This window comes from Mustela nigripes, chromosome 6 (genome assembly GCF_022355385.1).
Source record: "Mustela nigripes isolate SB6536 chromosome 6, MUSNIG.SB6536, whole genome shotgun sequence".
Lineage (NCBI taxonomy): Eukaryota > Metazoa > Chordata > Mammalia > Carnivora > Mustelidae > Mustela > Mustela nigripes.
The window spans coordinates 128,173,436-128,195,425 of record NC_081562.1 but is presented as its reverse complement, the minus strand read 5'-3'; the positions used below and the strand labels follow the sequence as shown (position 1 = coordinate 128,195,425).

Sequence of the window (21,990 nt, the reverse complement as noted above, 5' to 3'; positions counted from 1 at the left end):
TTAATTTTTTTAATAGGTATAATTTTCTTATAGTAGAAATTATTTTTGGAAAAATAAGCTACTTTTTTTTGATTGTTAGAGCTTAACTCTGATGTTTTAGACCCTTTTTCTCTTTTTTGTATTGCTGGACAGGTGATACTTCTAGTGAATGTTAATATTAACACCCTGAGGATTTTTGTTGCTTGAATATAGAGAAATGCTGACTTCTGTCTTAAAATTTTGGTGTGCTTTCCTGAGGACCCTCGTGTATATTTCATTTACATCTCCAGTTTTAGTTACCTTCCTCTGAGAAATCCATATTTCTTTATAACTCTGTACCATTCTTAAATATGTAGTCATGAATTTATCAAACTTCAGCATACTATGAAAATTAACTGATGAAGAAACTTATAAAGTAGAGGTTGTAACTCCTGTGAGTACACTTTCATTTTGGGCAGCCACCTCTAAAGCATTTTTGGCATGGAAAAGAAGAATGACATGAGTAAATGAAAGGGAAAAATAAAATGTTTTTGCCTAGCTCTACATAAATTTATTTATATACAATTGTAATGTTTAGACTGTTATACAGTCACATTGTACAAAATTTTAAAAAATATTAGAGAAACCCTTGCTCCTGTTGCTTTGACCCTCTGCCTAGTTTCTCAACAACTTTCCTGCTGTTGATACAGTTGCTGTTATTACTTATTTGTATATCTTTCTAGGGTTTTTTTCTTATATGCAAATAAATATGAATAAAGAAATATTTTCTCTTAATTTTTATGCGGGTGGATGTATATTATACATACTCTTTTGCATCTTAATTTTTCCACTGAACAATTTATTACCAGTATAAAGCTCTCTTTTTTTATGTAATCAGTCACCTGTTGATAAACTTTTTGATCTTCTGCTTTTATAACTAATGCTTATATACATGTCATACATATGTATATCAGTAGGATTATTAATTCCCAGGGTGGAACTGTTGGGTCAAAGTTTGTAGTTAATTTGCTAGCTATTTCCCAATTGTTTTCCCCATTGATTGTACCAATTTCTGTTTTTGGCACAATGAATGAAAAACTTATTCTCCATATCCGTTGGTAATTCAGTAGGTGAGAATTGGTATCTCAGAGCAGTTATTTTGCATTTCTCTCATTGTGAGTGAAGCTGAACATCTTATATTTTTAAAGACAAGTTGTATTTTTCTCTTTCTGGTCTATTAATATGTTTTTTCTCTTTGGTTGTTGATCATTTTCTTTTTGATTTGTTGGAGCTTTCATAGATGCCCCTCATTCACTAGGCTTTTGTGATAGGAGTTGGGCTAGTCCCCCCCTACCCCCCAGTTTAGTCTTTGCTTATGGGGCTTTTTACCATGCAGAAGTTTTTTATTTTTATTTAGGTGAATTTATTAATCTTGTCTTTCATTTTGAACCATTAGTTAGAAAGGCCTTCCCTACTCCGAAGTTAGTAAAGGAATTCTTTCACATTTTCCTCTAGTGTTTTTATGGTTTCTTTTTTTTTTTACAGTTTAATCTTTGATACATTTGGAATGTATCCAGGTAATACAGTGTGAGGTATGGATCCAACTTTATTTTTTCCTAGATGCTAAAATGCTACCATTTGTCCCATCACCATTTATTGAACAGTTCATCTTTCTTCACTGATTTGAAATGCCATCTTTGTTAGAGTCTAAATTTGATGTGTATTTAAAATATTCTGACCAAACTGTGTTCCAAAATTGATTTGCAAATTATTTTGGAACCTGGAATGCATTTTCCTATTGAAATGCTAATTATATTTCTAGACTAGTTAAAAAAAAAAACAAAAAAACCAGTGTACCTGATGGTACAATATTGATAGTAACTGTTCTTTTTTCTTTCTTTGTTTTTTTTTTTTTTTTTTTGGTAATAACAATTTTTTAATATCTGACACCCCTTTTTCATGCTGGGAAATATGTTACAAGTTTTAGTTTAGGTTTTATTTTCTTGGTAATCAGGATGAGCAGTTTCTCAATGCAGCTTCTAATTCTCTCAGTCTCATCTGCTGTATATAGTTCTCGGTTGTTAAGGTAAGTAAATACTTAAAAAGCTTAACAGGTTCGTGTGTGAGAAGTGGGGTTGGGTTATTACAGGCAGAAGGAGAAGCAAATGATAAAAGACTCAAGTATATCAAAGATTGAAAATAATTTGGAATTAGACTATAAAGTTTGAATGGCAGGCCTTCTGAGAGGTGAAACTAACGATATAGGCAAAGTTGTCATTACTTCCCCTCCCCCGTCCTCATCTGCTTTGTGTCCCTTCCTTCTTACCCTACCCCTCTTGGCTTTTCTGTACTAAGTACTTGATCCTGTTGATTATGGGGAGCCGTTGAAGGTGAGGAATAACATGAGATTTCTGTTTTAGAAAGGTCACTCTCTGGCAACAGCATCGTGGTGAATGGATTGGAAGGATATGAGACCAGACCAGCTGTAAAAAAGAACAGTAGAGCTGGATCATAAGTGCATTTAACATACTTGAAATCAGCTATATAGCCTGGGGGTGGGAAGAGATTCAGAAAAAAAAATTGTTGAGGTAATTCAGTTGGCCATTTTCCTCACCAAGTGTATGTTCTAGACAAACCTGTACGGAAATCCTTGTGAATGATTGTAAGGCTTTCCCAGCTATCATTGACAAAGATGTAAAATATATTATTGAGGGGCCCAGGCAAGAGGTGGTGATGTTACTTACTTACATTCTTTTGTTTTTGTTAAAACTAAAAAAATTTTAATTCCAGTATAGTTAACATACATCGTTATATTAGCTTCAGGTGTACAATATGATGATTCAGCAATTCTGTATATTACTCAGTTCTCATCAGGGTAAGTGTTACTCTTCATCTCCTTCACCTATTTCACACATCCCCCACCCACCAACAGTTTGTTCTCTGTAGTTGAGTCTGTTTCTTGATTTGTCTTTTTTTCTTTGTTCGTTTTTTTTTTCCCTTAAATTCCAAATATGAATGAAATAATAGGTATTTGTCTTTCTCTGACTGACTTACTGCATTTAGCATTATAATAACTGGATCCATTCATGTTTTTGCAAGTGGCAAGTTTTCATTTCTTTTAATGGCTGAGTAATATTCCTGTGTGTTTGTGCATGTGTATGTAATATATATATATTTTAAGTTTACTTATTTTAGGTAATCTCTATACCCAACATGAAACTTGAACTCATAACTCCAAGATCAAGAGTTGCATGCTTTTCTGACTGAGCCAGCAGGTGCCCCCATATCTTTATCCATTCGTCTATTGGTGGACACTCGGGGAGCTTCCATAATTTGGCTGTTGCAAATAATGCTGCAATAAATATAAAGGTGCATATATCTTTCCAAATTAGTATTTTCTGTATTCCAATAGTGTGAATAGATACTACTCTATCATATGGCAGTTCTATTTCTAATTTTTTTTTTTTAAAGAATTTATTTATTTATTTGACAGACAGAGATCACAAGGAGGCAGAGAGGCAGGCAGAGAGAGAGGAGGAAGCAGGCTCCCTGCTGGGCTCGATCCCAGGACTCTGGGATCATGACCTGAGCCGAAAGCAGAGGCTTTAACCCACTGAGCCACCCAGGCCCCCTCTATTTCTAATTTTTTTGTGGAATCTCTATACTGTTTTCCATAGTGGCAGCACCAGTTTGCATTTTCACTAACAGTACACAGGAGTTCCCTTTTTTTTCACATCCTCACTAACACTTGTTGTTTTTGTGTTTTTGATTTTAGCCATTCTGACATGTGTGAGGTGAAATGTTGTTGTGGTTTTGATTTGTATTTCCCTGATGATTAGTGATGTTAATCATCTTTTCTTGTGTCGGTTGGCCATCTGTATGTCTTCTTTGGAGGAATGTCCACGTCTTCTGCCCATTTTTAATTGGATTGTTTGTTACTACATTCTTGAAGAAATTTCAGAATAAATTGAGGCTTATTGATGGATACTGCCTTACAGAAAAATGAGAAGAACTTACAAAATCTGACAGGGTAATGTGCTCAAAATTGGAATTTTAAGGGATTTTTCAAGGACAGTTTTGGTTATGCTTATTTTTTGTTTTAGAATCTAAACCCTACAGAGATGAAACTGCTTAATTGCAGTAAGTTTAAGAGACAGATTGGTGATGAAGGAAAGGTTGAAGATAGCAGTAATAGGAGGGTAAAAATGAGGGAATGGACATCAGAGATATTAAGTATTAGTTATTAATATTAATATCAACAGTATAATATTACTATTTTATTATTTTATAATATTAACATTAATATTAGGTATTAAATATAAGTATTAAGTACATTAAGGTAAAATTTTACAGGTATATTTTAGAAAATATACCTATTTTATTAGGCGAAACATTGAGCATACATAAAAGTAGAGAGAATCCCCAGGTACCTGGCTTTAGCAGTGATCAGTCGTGGCTAGTCTTGTTATATCTGAACCCTTCCCTATGCCATTCTGATTATTTTGAATTTTGTGAGCATCACTAGCACATGGATGTTTTTAAAAATGCACAATATATTATCACACACTTAAAAAATTGACAAGGATTTCTTAAAGCCATCAACTATTCAGTCCTTGTTCAGATTTCCCTGATTGTCTCCCTAAATGTTTTCTTTTTATATTTGAATGAATCAGTATCCAAATAAGGTCCATAAGCTGGATCCATAAGGTGCATACATTGTAATTGTTTATACGTTTCTTAGGTCTCTTTGTACCACTCCCCCCTCCCCCAATTCCATTGTCACTTTACTTATGGAAAAATCTAGGACATTTGCCTTGTATTGTTTCCCACAATACAATTCATTGATTGCCTCTCAATTGGGGTGTGTGTGTTTATGTGTGCGAACATGTTACTTTGCTCCATATTTTCTGTACATTAGTAGTTAGATGTATTCAGAGGCTTGATCATACTCAGTTTATTGTGGGGGCAGTTATAAAAATACCTCATAGTGTTGTATACTTTCTTCATGAGGCATATATTTGCTTTTTTTTTTTTTTTGACGGGTATCTGGACCATTATTTAGTGGTTGAGTAAATTGTGGTATTCTGAAAAAAAAAAATTGTGGTATTCTGTCATTAGGTATTAGCAGGATTATTTCTATAAAGAGAACCAATTCCTTATCAACTGTTCCATTACTGTAAAGTGCAGTTTGTGAAGGAAGGACAGGATATTTTACTCTTTTTCTTAAAATTGAGGTAAAATTCGTATAGTATAACATTTTAACGAACTTAAGATACACAGTTCAGTGACATTTTCTACTTTTCACCTGTTACACAGTTACCACATCTGTTAATTCCCAAAACATTTTTATTATGTAACTTAAAGTATGGTTTCATAAACAGAATCTGTACATTCTGCCTTCTAGTCTTTCTCCTCCAGCCCTTGGCAAACAGCAGTCTGCTTTTTGTCTTTATGGATTTTCTTATTCTGTATATTTTACATGACTATAATAATCACACAGTGTATGACCTTTTGAGTCTTGTTTCTTTCTTGGCATAATATTTTTCAGGTGCATCAGTACTGCAGCCTGTATTAGTACTTCAGTGCTATTTGTGGCTGAATAATAACTCCTCTGTGTGTGTGTGTGTGAGAGAGAGAGAGAGAGAGAGAGAGAAAGAGAGATTGAGATTGCTCATGTTGGTCCTTCCAGTTTTTGGACATTTGTGTTGTTTCTACCTTTCGAATGTTGTGAGTAGTGCTGCTACGAACATGGTTGTACAAGTATATGTTTTATCTCTTTTCAGTTTTGCGGGGATATACTAGGAGTGGCATTGATGGGTCAAATAATGATTCTGTGTTTAACTTTTTGAGGAACCACCAAACTTTTTCATAGTGGCTGTACCATTTTTACATTCCCACAAGCAACGTATGAAAGATCCAGTTCCTTTTCATTTTCACCAACACTTCTTCTCAAGTTGACTTCCTCTGTTCAGTCTCCTTTTTTTTCTTTTTTAAAGAGAGAGAGTGCACATGTGGGTGAGGGGCAGAGGGAGCCCAGCGGGAAGCCCAGCGCTGGGCTTGATGTTATGACCTGAGCCAAAATCAAGAGTTTGGACACTTAACCGGCTGAGCCACCCAGGCACCCACCCCATTTTTCTCTCCTTCCTTCCTTCCTTCCTTCCTTCCTTCCTTCCTTCCTTCCTTCCTTTCTTTCTTTCTTTCTTTCTTTTCAACAAAGTACTGCAGAGACTGCATAACTGTGTACAATGTAATCATGGATACTGGGCAATAGCAAAAATTCCTTCTAGTGGAATTGCTGGGTCAGAGACTATGAACATCTGTAATTTCAGTGGATTTTGCCAAATCCTCCTCTGTTGAGATTGTAGTAATTTACACTCTGTTCACAGTACATAAGAAGAACTTGTTCTTATCATACTTACCTCAGCACTTACACAACCATTTAAGTGGGTTTTAATTTTGTATCATTCATCAGACTCGTAAGTCATAATTGGCTTACCCAACACCAAATATACTTACTGAAGGGAAACTGTACACAAATGCAGTAATACAGAGACCTCCAAACTCTGATGCAAGTCTTAATGTCTTCATTGTTTTGGTTATAAAATTGACAAGAAGCTAATGGGAATGCAGGTCATATTAGCATGGGGAAGCCACCAGATTTGGTTATCCTCAGCTTAAAAATGCCAGCTAGTCATGTAGCCTCTGTATTTTTAAGTGGCTGGCTATTTTGTTTTAATGTAGCTGCGGGCCATAAATTATGTAAGTCATACAGTGTAGACTCCTGACAACCAAGTACAATAGGCTAAAACAGAGCACGCTCAGATATGTCCTAATAACTTGTCACACCCTACAGTACTGTCATCTATCTTCAGAGTTGGTGTTGTAAGAAGTTAAACTACTGTATTTTCCTCCAGAGCCCGAAGGAAGGATTCTGAGTCCAGTTTTTAACCCTTTCCATCCATCTTTATCAAGGATATATATATATATTTTAAAAAGATTTTATTTATTTATTTGTCAGAGAGAGAGAGCGTGCGAGCACATGCAGATGGAGTGGCAGGAAGAGACAGAGAGAAGCAGGCTCCCTGCTGAGCAAGGAGCCTGATGTGGGACTTGATCCCAGGACGCTGGGATCAGGACCTGAGCTGAAGGCAGCCGCTTAACCAACTGAGCCACCCAGGCGCCCCATATCAAGGATATTTTTATATTTGCCAGTGTGATAGATAAAAATTATGTCAGTGTTGCTTTAACTTGTATTTGTTATTGTGAGAGTTTATCAACTTTTCATATGCTTAAAAGATAATTTGTATTTCCTTTATATGAAGTATTCCTTCATATTCTTACCTCAGTTTTCTCTTGGTAAATTCCTCAAGGTACATTTTTGGATTGCTGTTATGAATTGCTGGAGTTTTTCCTACCAGATTTTTTTTAAACCATTTTTCCCCCTTAATGTTCTTTTGCATTTAATTGCCATGTTTCTATGCCTCTTCTGTTTGTAAGAATTTCTCAGTCTTGTTTTTCATTGCCTTAGCACTCTTGAGGAATACTGGCTGGGTACATGTTCAGTGCCCCCCAATCTGGGTTCGCCTGGTATTTTCTCATAATTAGCTTGGGTTGGTGGATTTGGGGAAAAAGTACCATAGAGGTTAAGTCTGTTGCTCATGTTGTCATATCCGGGAATACAAAAATTCCACAAGACATCACTGATGATATTATCAGGCTGTTTAATTTTTAAAAATCCCTTTGGCATTTTGATGATACTTTTCTTAAATTTGTAGATTAGCTTATGGAAAATTGACATTCTTTAAACAAATATTTATTGTTTTGCCTCCTATGTGCAGTGTTCTAGGTAGCCGTGAACAAATCAGACCAATAGGGTTTACTTACATTTTGGAAGGGGCAAGTTGGATAATAAATGAAATAGGTAAATAAATTGTACAGTTTAAATAAAATACAGTTTACCATGTATTATGGAGAAAAGTAAAGAAGAGGATGCAGAGCGAAATCTGAAATGTGCGTTTGAAAATTTAAGTAAAGCGATTGGGGAAGACTCCACTGAGAAATGACATTTGGGGGCACCTGGGTGGCTCAGTGGGTTAAGCCTCTGCCTTCGGCTCAGGTCATGATCTCTTGCCCCCAACCAAGCCCTGTTCTTGGTAAAGTAATCAGTGATCTCCATGTGGGTGAATCAGTTCTCAAGTCCCATGTTAGTTCATCTTTAGCAACATTTGACAATTTTGATCATTCTTTCTTGAATACTTCATTTTCTTGCTGGGACAGCACTCTTCTTTTCTTCGACCTTATTGATTTCCCCTTGTATTTTTCCCCACTCTGCTCTTGCAGACATTGACCTCTAAATATTAGAGTGCTTCAGGGTATAGGCCTTCTGCATTTACTTCTGGAATGAACTTACTGAGTATTATGGCTTAATAACATCTGTGGTCTATACATTGATAGCACCCAAACTTCTATATCTAACCTTTTCTTTTCTCTTGAACTCTGGATTCATAAATCTCTCATTTCTTGCCACATCATCTGCTTGTGTGATAGGTACATGAACTTAACATGGACATTTGGTATAAACTTGTGGAATCACTATGTTGTACACCTAAAACTATGTATACATTATGTGTCAACTATATTTCAATTTAAAAAAGACACTATAGAAGCAAAAAAACCAACATGGATATCTAAACTCCACTTTCTCATTCCATTTGGTTACCCTGCCCATTTAAAGGCAGATTTGCCTCTCCAAATTGTTTACAGAACTACGTGAACCTACCGCTGCCAACCCTTCCATAATTAATTTTTTTAAAAGATTTATTTATTTATTTGAGAGAGAGAGTGTATGGGGTGGCGGTCAGAGGGTGAGGGAGAGAGAATCTGAAGCAGAGTCTGTGCTAAGTGCGAGCCTAACATGGGCCTCAGTCTCATGGCCTTGAGATCATGACCTGAGCCAAAATGAAGAGTTGGATGCCCAACTTACTGTGCCACCCGGGCTCCCCTCCATAATTAATCTTATAACATTTGTTCCCTTTTTGTACCTTATACAACTTTGCCCTCCTCTTGGCTATGACTTAAAGATCTTAAATCAACAACTTGACTTAACTTCTCAGAAAACGAGATAAAAAAGAAAAAGCACAAAGCAAACTGAAGGAAGGAAATAAAAGAAGGGAGATAAATAGAATAGAGATAGAAAATCAATAGAAAAAAAAATCCGTGAAATTAGGGATTGGTTTTTTGGAAAAAAAAAAAAAAAAAAAAGGGAACAAAATAGACTGTTAGCTGATTTTTTTAATGGCATGGGTGTCATTTATTTTATTATTTAAGTCTAGTTGACATACAATGTTACATTAGTTTCAGTGTGTACAACATAGTGATTCAACTTCTCTGTAAGTTATGCTGTACTCATCGTTGAGTGTTAGCTACTGTCACCATAACTGACCATATTCCCTATGCTGTACCTTTTATTCTTGTGAATTATTCATTCCATAACTGGAAGCCTGTATCTCCTACTCCTTTTTACCCATTTCGCTCATTCCCCCACTCTCTTTCCCTCTGACAGCCATTAGTTCTCCATGTTTATAGATCTGATGTTGCTTTTTTTTCTTTATTCATGTTTTATTTATTTATTTTTTATATTCCACACTGATAGCAAAACTAAGAAAAAAAAGTATAGAAATGATTAAAATTAGAAATGGAAAGGGGGCACATTACAGCTGATGCCACAGAAATAAAAAGGATTATTAGAGAATTTAATAATTTGATAACAGTTGAATAACCTAGAAGAATGGATAAAGTCCTAGAAACACACAACCTACCTGGATTGAGTCATGAGGAAATAAAAATCTGAACAGACCAACAACTAGTAAGGAGATTGAGTCAGTATTTAAAACCCCAGTAAAGAAAAGTCCAGAACCAGATGGCTTCCCCAGAGAACTGATTCTCTGGAAACTCTTCCCAAAAAATTGAAGAGGGGTCATTGAAGCTCATTTTATGAGGTCAAGCTTATTATGAGAACAAAAACCAGACAAAGGCTTTATAAGAAAAGAAAACTATAGATCAGTATACCTGATAAATAGGGATGTAAAAGTCCTCAACAAAATGCTAGCAAACTGAATTCACCAGCATCTTAAAAAGGTCGTATATGATTGATTTATTGCTGGAATGTAATAGTTCAGCATATGAAACTCAATCAATGTGTAATACACCATATTATCAGAATGAAGGACAAAACCCACATGATCATTTAATTTCCATTGATGCAGCAACACCTGTTCATGATAAATGAACCTATCAAACTTGGATGGATGGAAACTACCTTAACATATATACAGAGGCCATATATGAAAACCCATAGCTAATATCATTCTTAGTAGTTAACGACAAAACTTTCCCTCTAAGACAGGTAATATGGCAAGAATGCCTGCTTTCTTCATGGCTGTTCAACATGTTATTGGAGTCTTAGAGTACTTAGGGAAGAAAAGGACATTGAAAACACCTAGTCTGAAAAGGAAGAGGTGAAATTATCTTTGTTTGCAGATGATATGATCATATTTGTCGCAAACCTTAAAGATTCCACAGAAAAACTCTTAGCACTAAAAAACTCAGCAGAGTTGCAGAATACAAAATCAACATGTAAAATTAGTTGTTAGGACAGGTTCTTCAACAAATAGTGTTGGGAAAAATGGATATCCACATGCCAAAGAATGAACTTGAACTCTGATCTTAACACCATGTACAAATACTAACTCATTGTAGATCAAAGATTTAGGTACATAAGACTCAAAATTATGAAATTTCTAGACGAAAACATATGGAGAAAGCTTCACGACTTTGGGCTTGGAAATGAATTCTTGGATATGATACCAAATACATAGGCCAGAAAAGAAAAAAAAGATAAAAATAGAAAAAGAAAAAATAGACAAGTGGGACCACACAAGCTTACAAACTTTTGTGCATCACAGAACCCAGTCAGTAGATTGAAAAGGCAATGGAATGGGAGATAATATATAAAGAACTCTTAGTACTCAACAACAGAAATAGCAAATAACCAATTTAAGAATGGGCAAAGAGCATGGATAAACATTGCTCCAAAGATGATATGCAGATGACCAACAGGCACATAACTAATCAACACAGAAATGCAAATTAAAACCACAATGACATCAGTGCATACCCATTTAGAAGAGCCACTATCAGCCCCCCTCCAAACAAAAACCACCCCAGAAGATAAGAATTTCCAAATACATTTTTATTTCCTTCTGCTTTCTTGGGAGTTGTATTTGGCTGTCTTCTAAAATTTTAAGATGGAAATTTGATTTAGGTCATTGATTTGTAGGCTTTCCAGTGTATACTTTTCAAATTGTGTGTTTCTGGAGAGAAATTTAACTTAGCCTCTAACTTAGATAAAATTTCCATTAAAATTAAACTTCCTTTTTAAAAAGATTTTATTTATTTATTTGCCAGAGAGAGATCACAAGTAGGTAGAGAGGTGGGGGTGGGGTGGGGTCTGGAGGGGGTAGTAGGCTCCCTGCTGAGCAGAGATCCTGATGCAGGACTTGATCCCAGGATCCTGAGATCATGACCTGAGCCCAAGGCAGAGGTTTAACCCACTGAGCCACTAGGATTCCCTAAACTTCTTTTTTAAGTACTGTTTTCACCCTTTCATAATTAAGAGGTTTGATTAATTTCCAAATACATGAGGATTCTCTTTTTATTATCAGTTTTGAATTTAATCTTGGCAGAATACATGGTCTTTGATTTCAGTCCTCTGGGGTTTTAAATGAGACTTGGTTTATGGCTTGATATGGTCAGTTTTTAAAGGAATTGTATATGTGGTTTATAATGTGTAGTCTTGGATTATTGCAGTGTTTTATATATATCCATAAGGTTGTATTTGATATTTGCATTGTTATGATCATCTATATCCTTGCAGTTACGTTGAATGCTTATTTTGTCATTTACTGAAGATATGTTAATATTTCACATTGTCATTATGTAATCTCAGTTTTTGCCTTATATATTTTGATGTTATTAGGTGCATGCACATTTAGAATCACTGCATTTTTTCTTTATGAATTGGATTTCTTTTTTTTTTAAATTAACATATAATGTATGATTTGCCCCAGAGGTACAGGTCTGTGAATCGTCAGGCTTACACACTTCACAGAACTCACCGTAACATATACACTCCCCAATGTCCATAACCCAACCAACCTCTCCATACTCCCTTCCCCCTGGCAACCCTAAATTCAATTTCTTTCTTTTTTCTTTCTTTGAAAATTTTATTTAATTTATTTGACAGAGATCACAAGTAGGCAGAGAGGCAGGCAGAGAGAGAAGAAGGGAAGCAGGCTCCTTGCTGAGCAGAGAGCCCGATGTGGGGTTCAGTCCCAGGACTCTGGGATCATTAGCTGAGCCGAAGGCAAAGGCTTTAACCCACTGAGCCACCGAGGTGCCTCATGAATTCGATTTCTTATCCTTGTAGAATACCACTCAAAGTGTGTTTCAGCCGATACTAACATAACTGTGTTAGGTTTCTACTAGCTTTTGTTTTCAAATGGTGTATATTCTTTTAGTTTTAAGTTTTGTGAATTCTCTTGTTAGCTGGTAAGTAGTTGCTCTTTACCAGTCCAACGTTTTTGTCTGTGTATTACATTTAATGTATGTGTATAGGTGTGTGCCTGTCTTCATTTCTCTGTGTCTCTGTATATTTGGATTTGGATTTAAATCTTACTAAATGTTTTCTATTTGTCCTTTTACTTTTTTTAAAAGATTTTATTTTTTTGACAGAGAGAGAGATCTTGAGTTGGGGGCAGAGGCAGCAGGAGAAGCAGACTCCCCACTGAGCAGGGAGCTGATACGGGGCTTAATTTCAGGACCCTGAGATCATGACCTGAGCTGAAGGCAGACGCTTAATGGACTGAGCCACCCAAGCACCAGTCTTTTTACTTTTATGTTATTTTTCTCTTCATTCTTACCTTCTTTTGGATTACTTTTTAAATAATACACTATTTTTTAGAGCAGTTTTAGGTTCCCAGCAGTATTGAGCATAGTCTCTTCATTATCAACATGCATAGTCTCTTCATTATCAACATCTTTACCAGATTGGAACATTTATTATTGATGAACCTTATATCATCTAAAGTCTGTTACTTGCTTTAGAGTTCTCTCTTGGTGTTGTACATTTTGTATGTTTGGACAAATTTATAGTGACCTATAATATCACAGAGTATTGGGGCGCCTGGGTGGCTCAGTGGGTTAAAGGTTAAAGCCTCTGCTTTCGGCTCAGGTCATGATCCCAGGGTCCTGGGATTGAGCCCCGCATCGGGCTCTCTGCTCAGCAGGGAGCCTGCTTCCTCCTCTCTCTCTGCCTGCTTCTCTGCCTACTTGTGATCTCTGTCTGTCAAATAAACAAAATCTTAAAAAAAAAATCACAGAGTGTTGTAATTATTTTATCATACAGTTTAGGGCATCATTTTCACTGCCCTAAAAAATCCTCTGTGCTCTGCCTATTCATCCCTCCCTCTTTCCTAATCCCTGGCAACCACTGATTTTTTTTTTTCCCCGTAGTCTTGCATTTTCTGGAATGTCCTATATATAGCTGTAATCATACAGTATGTAGCCTTTCAGATTAATTTCTTTCACTTAAGTTTCCTCTGTGTCTTTTTATAGGTTAACAGCTCATTTATTGTTTGTGCTGATTTCTGGTTTGTCTGGATATACTGTACCACACTTTATTTATGTATTCACCTATAGGAGGACATCTTGGTTGCTTTTGAGTTTTGGCAGTCATGAATAAAGCTGCTATAAACATCCATGTGCAGGTTTTTGTCTGGATATAAGTTTTTATTTCCTTTGGGTAGAGAAACAATAAGGAATACTCCCTTGATCATATGGTAAGAGTATGTTTAGTTTTTTAAAGAAACCGCCAAAATGTTTTCATAGTGACTACATATTTGCAGTGAATGAGAGTTCCTGTTCCTTCTCATCCTTCCCAGCATTTGTTGTCAGTGGTCTGGAGTTTGGTCATTTTAATAGACGTGTAGAGGTTTCCCTTAGATAACTTTTTATCATTCTGTTCTAATCCCTCTATTAATACATGCTTTTACTTTCTTTATGAACCCTGAGAAACTCTTAGGGAACTGAATTCATTTTTCCAACTCCTGACAGACATCTTATTGGTATCATGTACTTTAATTCTCTGTTTCTTTAAAAGTTGTAATGGTTTTGTCAGATTTCTTGCATAAGGGCTGATTTTAAAAAAATGATTAAATTTATGTAAAAGGTATTTTTTATTTGAATATTTCATAGAATTTATCAGTGAAACCTTCTGGTGTTAGAGTGAAAACTTAAAAAAAAAAAACTGGGAATTTGCTTGATAAATTTATTTTTGAAAAGTAGGTGTAGAGATGCTCCTGTGTTGTTCTGGTGTCAAGAAGTAGACTACGTCATGTAACTTGTTGAATTTGTCGGAATAATGTTGTTTGTAGTATTATTATCCTATTAATGTTTGTTGGATCAGTAGTGTCGGTAGTGATAACCTCATTTTTATTGTTGATACTGGTGATTTGTATTCTCAGTTTTTTGTTTTTTCCTTGACCAGTATTTATAGAACTTGTTAGTTTTGCTTACTCTTTTAAGAAAACAACATTTGGCTTCATTCATTTTTAAAGTTGTCTCCCTGTTTTCTCTTTTATAGATTTCTCCTCTTATCTTTACTATTTTCTTTTAATTACTTTGTGTATATTTTGCTCTTCTTTTTTAACTTGTTATGGTAGTATCTTAGGTCTTTGAATTTAGGTCTTCCTTTATAATACAAGAATATAAAGTGTAAATTGCCCTGCTAGCACCGCTTTTGCAGCATGTCACAAAATTTGGTATGTTGTATACTTATTGCCATTCAGTTCAAAATGTTTTCCGGTTTCCCTTGTGATTTTGTTTTTGACTCTTAAATTATTTAGAAGTATATTATTTTGCATTTATTGTTTTTTTTTTCTAGGTATCTATTATTGGTTGCTAATTCAGTTTCATTGTGGTCACTGATTATACTCTCTATTATAGAGGATTTAGTCCTTTAGAATTCACTGAGACTTATTTTAGGGTTTAGCATACGGTTTGTGTTGACTGTACCATATTCCTTTGAAAAAGAAAGTCTTGGGCGCCTGGGTGGCTCAGTGGGTTAAGCCACTGCCTTCGGCTCAGGTCATGATCTCAGGGTCCTGGGATCGAGTCCCGCATCGGGCTCTCTGCTCAGCAGGGAGCCTGCTTCCTTCTCTCTCTCTCTCTCTCTGCCTGCCTCTCAGTGTACTTGTAATTTCTCTGTCAAATAAATAAATAAAATCTTAAAAAAAAAAAGAAAAAGAAAAAGAAAGTCTTTAATGTTGTTGAATATATAGTATTCTATAAATTTGAGATCGGGGCTCCTGGGTGGCTCAGTTGGTTAAGTGACAGCCTTCAGCTCAGGTCATGATCTCAGGATCCTGGGATTCAGTCCTGGATCAGGCTCCATGCTCAGTGGGAGCCTGGTTCTCACTGCTCTGCTCCCCATCCTTGTGCTCTCTCTCAACAAATACTCTTGAGCTCTTTTATAGGTCTCTCTTTTTTGTAAGATCTTTTTATTTATTTATTTGAAAGAGAGAGAGATCACAAGTAGGCAGAGAGGCAGGCAGAGAGAGAGTGGGGGAAGCAGCCTCCCTGCTGAGCGGAGAGCCCAATGCGGGGCTCCATCTCAGGACCCTGAGACCATGACCTGAGCCAAGGGCAGAGGCTTTAACCCACTGGGCCACCCAGGTGAGCCCCCCTCCCCTTTAAAGATTTTATTTATTTACTTGACTGTGAGAGAGAGAGAGAGAGACAGCGAGAGCAGAAACACAAGTATGGGGAGTGGGAAAGGGAAAAGCAGGCTTCCTGCCAAGCAGAGAGCCTGATGTGGGCCTCCATCCCAGGACCCTGGGATCATTACTTACACCAAAGGCACCACCCAGGTGCCCCCATATGTTTTGTTTAGATTGTTTATTTTAGAGGGAGGGGTGAGGGTTAAAGGGGAAGGGAGGATTTCACGCAGACTCCCCAGTGAGCACAGAGTCCAACTCGGGGCTCGATTCCACGACTCTGAGGTGAGGATCTGAGCCAAAATCAAGAGTCAGACGCTTAACTGATTGGGCCACCCAGGCATTCCAACCTCTTTTATGTCTTTACTGATATTTGGGAGGGATCTGATTCATCTGTTAGTTCCTGGTATGGTGTGTTAAATATCTGTTATGGTGTGTGTTTCTTAATAATGTCAGGTGTTGCTTTATGTATTTTAAGGTGTCATTATGAGGTGTAGGCACTCTTATGGTTGGATCTTCTGATGAATTATTCCTTTATCAGTAGGAAATGTCCCTTTTTAGCTGTGTAGTTTTTGTTTTATAGTGTTATATGACATCAAAATAATCACTTCAGCCTTCATATTCTTACTGTTAGCATCATATATAATTTCCCCACCCATTTGCTTTATTTGCTTTAAACTTACCACACTTTATTAAAAGTGTGTCTCTTATAGGCAGGAAATGGTAGTATGGCCTTTTTTTTTTTTCTTTTTTTTTTTTTTTGTAATGGACTCTGTCCCTCTCAGTCTCTGCCTTGACTGTTGTGTATAAATGACTTAACATTTAATATAAATTGAAATTTGGATTGAGATCCCTCTTAGGATTTTTGGTCTTTAAAAAAATACTTAAAACAACTTTATTTAGATGTGATTGACATTCAGCATACTGTATGTATTTAAAGTGAACAACTTGTTAAATTCTGACTTATGTATGTACCCATGAAATCATCAACATGATTAAGGCGGTGAACATATCCATCACTCTGAAAACTTTTTTTCTTACTCTTTTGTACTGTATCTATACCAGCCCTCCTCTCCCCTGCTTTGTCCCAGGTAACCATTCATCTGCTTTCCATTACTATAGATTAATTTGTATTTTTCTAGTGTTTTATTTAAGTGGAGTATATATGTGTATGTATGCATGTGTATTTAGACACTCGAATGTATATATAGTATACACAGACAATATTTTTGTCTTGCTAATTTCCATGAGTGTAAATATTTTGAGATTATTTTTGTTGTTACACACATTAGTAGCTTATTCCTTTTTTTGTTCACTGTTTTTCCTTTGTATGGATATAGCGGTTTACTGTTTATATTTTTTAGGTGTTGCAAATTAAGCTACTGTTAACATTTAAGTACATATTTTCTATAATCATTATCTTTTTTGGTCTTGGATAAATACTTAGGTGTGAAATAAATGGCTAGTTTATAATGATAAGTGCATGTTTAATTCTTTAAGGAGCTGACAAAATGGTTTTTAAAGTGGTTATAACATTCTGCATTCCCATCAGCAGCATATGAGAGTTCCAGTTGCTCTACATCCTCAACACTTGGTATGGTCACTCTTTCTAGTTTTTGCCATTCTAATAGGTGCGGAGTGGTATCTGTCTGCTTTTAATTTTCATTTCGTTAATGAATAGTAAGTTTGAGCTCTTCTTCACGTGGTTATTTGCCATTCTTTTATTTTCGTTGCTGATGTCTGTGTTCAGAAATCTTTTGCCCATTTAAAAAATTGAGTTTTTTTATTGTTAATTTTTTATATAACAGCTTTATTTATATATCATACAGTTGATCTATTTAAAGTATACAATTTAATGTTTTTAAAAATACTCAAAGACTTGTGCAGCATCATCACAGTCAGTTTTAGAACATTTTCATGAAGCTAAAAAGACCTATTGTTCCCATTATTAGCATTCACTCCTATTTCCCCTAAACACTTCTACCTTGGCAACTGTTAACCTATTCTATGTCAATTTGCCCTATTCTGGACATTTGTATAACTAAGATCATAGAATATGTGGTCTTTTGTGACTGGGTTCTTTAACATAGTGTACTATTTTCCAGATTTGTTCATGTTGCAACATGTCTAAGTAATTCATTTGTTAAGTGCTAAATGATACTCCAGTGTATCGGTATACCATGTTTTCCAGTTGATGGATATTTGGGTTGTTTTCACTTGGCTATTTTGAATAATACTGCTATGAACAAATAGTACTGCTGTGGAATTTGTTTCCAATATTTTTGTTTGTGGAAATAGGTTTTCATTCTTCAGATTATTCTTGGGAGTGTAATTCCTGGGTCATGTGTTAACTCTGTTACCCCGTTTTAGAAATTGCCAGTCTGTTTCCCAAAGTGGAGGTACCGTTTTACATTTCCACTTACATTGCATTAGGTGTTGTATTTTTCTGCATCCCATCTATATCAATACTTGATAATGTTTGTCTTTTTGGTTTTGGCTATCCTGGTGAATATGAAGTGATACTTCATTTTATTTTTTATTTTCATTTCTCTAATGACTAGTGACATTAAGCATCTTTTCATGTGCTTATTGTCCATTTGTTTATCTTCATTCCAAGAATTTGTGTCTTTTAATTGGGATAGTTAATTTACATTTAATGTAATTGATTGGTTAGATTTAAATCTGTCATCTTGATACTTGTTCTTTATTTTTTTTAAGATTTTATTTTATTCTATTTCATTTTTTTTTAAGATTTTTATTTATTTATTTGACAGACAGAGATCACAAATAGGCAGAGAGGCAGGCAGAGAGAGAGTGGGGGAAGAAGGCTCCCTGCTGAGGAAAGAGCCTGTTGGCAGGGCTTGATCCCAGGACCCTGGGATCGTGACCTGAGCTGAAGGCAGAGACTTTAACCACTGAGCCACCCAGGTGCCCCAAGATTTTATTTTTTAAAGTAATCTCTATACCCTATTTGGGGCTCGAACTCACAACCCCAAGATCAAGAGTCATATGCTCTACTGACTGAGCCAACCAGGAACCCCAATACTTGTTTTTTATTTGCTCCATTTGTTTTTTGTCCCCCCCCCCCTTTTTGGCCTTCTTTTGAGATGTTTATGATTCTTTCTTTTCTACTTTGTTCTATTATTAGCCATAAATGTTGTTATGTTGTGTTAGTCGTAGTCTAGGGCTTAAAGTTTACATCTTTTTCTCTGTATAGTTTACCATCAAGTGATATTATTATACTATTTCTCAATGTAGTATAAGATCCTCAAAATAATATAATTCCATTTCTTTCTTTTTGGCTTTTATGCAGTTATTGTCATGTTTATCTTTATTATAAACCCTGCAACGAATTCTTACTATTTTTGTTTCAGCAGTTGTTTACTGTGGATCTTTCTTATGTGTCTGTACTTAATTCTCTGAACCTATGGAATGGAGAACCAGGGTTCCACATTGGAAACTCAATTTCTGTCTTTTTTTTTTTTTTTAAGATTTTATTTATTTATTTGACAGACAGAGATCACAAGTAGGCAGAGAGGCAGGCAGAGAGCGGGGCTGGATTCCAAGGACCCTGGGATCATGACCTGAGCAGAAGGCAGAGACTTCTGCCTCTGAGCCACCCAGGCGCCCCATGGGTTCTCTTTAAGACTTCTGCTGAATCTGGGGTGCGCATGGGTTAAAGGAAAATAAAAATTTCCTACCATTTTTAAATTGCCTTTTTCTTTTCTTTCTTTCTTTCTTTCCTTTTTTTTTCCTTAAGATTTTATTTATTTACTTGACAGAGAGACCTACCATTTTTAAATTGCCTTTTTCTTTCTTTCTTTCTTTCCTTTTTTTTTTCCCTTAAGATTTTATTTATTTACTTGACAGAGAGACAGTGAGAGAGGGAACACAAACAGGGGGAGTGGGAGAGGGAGAGAAGCAGGCTTCCGGCTGAGAAGGGAACCTGATGCAGGGCTTAGTTCCATAACCCCGGGATCTTGACCTGAGCAGAAGGCAAACACTTAACAAATGAGCCACCCAGGTGCCCCAGGTTGCCTTTTTCTTATTAGTGTTTGGTTTTATCTTTCTCTCTCTCTTTTTTTTTTTTTTTAATTTAAAGATTTTATTATTTGTCAGAGAGAGAGGGATCGAGCACATGCAGACAGAGTGGCAAGAAGAGACTGAGAGAGAAGCGGGCTCCCTGCTGAGCAAGGAGCCCGATGTGGGACTCGATCCCAGGAGGCTGGGATCACGACCTGAGCTGAAGGCAGCCGCTTTACCAACTGAGCCACCCAGGCATCCCCCTTTTACTCTCTTTAACAGAGTTGTAACAAAGTTGGTTTTGACGGGTCCTGCTTGGTTTTTGATATTTACTTGGTGGAATGTGCTTTTGGAGCTGTCTACTCCACTATTTTTGCTGACATAAATCTGGATATTTTTGCCTTCCTTTAAATTTTCTTCGGTTTGTTCTGAGATACAGTTAGGTTCTTTGGAAATAGATCCTTTCAGCTTCTTGGTCTTACGATTTATTAGTTGGGTCTAGAGCAGTGCTTGGTCTAAGGGTAAATTATTCCTGCTACCGAGGCAAGATCTTTCTGAGTATTCACATAACCAATGCCCTGTAAGTTGAGTTTTTCCAGTCTGGCTAGGGGGACCAAGCCATGTTTTGGCTCTTTTTGTCTGCCGGATACTCTTTCCTTTAATTCTTCTGGGTAGTTCTTTTTCCAGCTTCAGGTAATTTCTTCACTCATATGTACTCTTCTTTAATATTCAAGTGGTGTTCTCTGTGTATCTCTGTCTGTGAGTGTTTGTTCTCTATGTGTAGAACTTTCATTTCTGGTACTTTGACCTGCCACTTTTCACAGCCTTGGTTTTACCTAATCTTCTGAACTTTGGGAGTGCCCTGAGCTTGGCCTTAGTTCCTTTCCTTGTGCCTTGGCCTGAAGGAACTCCAAAGTGCTAATGTTTTGTATTTTTTCTTCTGAGCTACTTTGTTGTTGCCCTCTGTTTTCACCTATGTCTAAATTGCTGTTAACCCCACCCATTCATTTTCTTTTCTTTTTTTAAAAAAAAGATTTAATTTATTTATTTGACAGATCACAAGTAGGCAGAGCAGCAGGCAGAGAGACAGGGGGAAGCAGGCTCTCTGCTGAGCAAAGAGCCCAGTGTGGGGCTCAATCCCAGAACCCTGATACCGTGACCTCAGCTGAAGGCAGAGGCTTAACCCACTGAGCCACCCAGGTGTTCCCCCCCTTTTTTTTAAGGAATGAGAGAGAGAGTGCACATGTGTACAAGTGGGAGGAAGAGAGAACCTTAAGTAGGCTCCAGGGAGGGCTCGATCTTACGACCCTCAGGTCATGACCTGAGCTGAAATCAAGAGTCAGATGCCTTACTGACTGAACCACCCAGCTGCCCTCCGCCCATTGATTTTTAACAAATTTTTATTTTTACGTCTGGGATTTTTGGTTTACTATTACAGTTCTCAGTTCTTGGAAGAAATTTTCAATTTGTATTGTGTATGCATTTGAATGTAATAAGGATACTTATTTTGATGTCTGTGGCTGAAATTCCAGAATACAGATCTGTTTTGATTTTCTTGTTTCTGCTGGGTTTTCATTTATGTTGTCTTATCTCTCATGTGTTTCGTACTTTTTATTCTGCTGAAAATGGTAATGAACCAATAGTAGTTATTTGTAATCAAAATTACATTGTTTTCCTTCAGAGAGGCTGTATATTTGCTTCTCTCCGGTGCCCATGGGCACTTGTAATTTAGTCTTACATGAGTCCAGTTTCAGAGTTTGAGATGATCAAAGCCTTAGTGCAGTCTCTTTGAGGGTCCATGTACTTTTTATTATTCTGGCTTGTGGTCCTTTAGTGTTTCAGGTGGAAGGGGGTTGGAGCTTCTTAGTTCCCCTTTTCCCTCAGTTGTCCGATGGATTTAGGTCCATAGGTTCTTTTGGCCTTCTGAGTTTGTCAGAACCTCCTTTCACTTTTTTTTATTTGTTTTCTCTGAAGTAGGCAGATGACTCTTGGGTGGCAAAAGTGGCCAAAAGCTATACTCACCTCCCTGGACTTCCATCTTTTCCAGTTTTGGCTCAATAATTCCTCATTACCACATCTTTTTGATACCTTCACACATTTAAAAAAATTAAGCTTTAATATTTAATATCAATTACTAAAATATTTTAAATAAAAATCGAAATAGTAAAATAATGAA

General features: G+C 36.3%; 1 protein-coding gene across 11 annotated transcripts in view; it reads left to right on the top strand.

The window, feature by feature from the left end:
- MLLT10 (MLLT10 histone lysine methyltransferase DOT1L cofactor) overlaps positions 1 to 21,990 on the top strand; it is a 234,646-nt gene that overhangs the window by 58,122 nt on the left and 154,534 nt on the right. Inside the window, exon 1 of one of the 11 annotated variants that reach the window (XM_059404204.1) lies at positions 1,531 to 1,550. The exons of 9 other annotated variants lie outside the window; for them this stretch is intronic. The gene's annotated coding sequence lies outside the window, so the exon portion shown is untranslated. Of the gene's footprint in view, positions 1 to 1,530; positions 1,551 to 3,279; positions 3,328 to 21,990 lie in introns of those variants that run through there. One more of the 11 variants, XM_059404203.1, reaches the window with a different exon arrangement.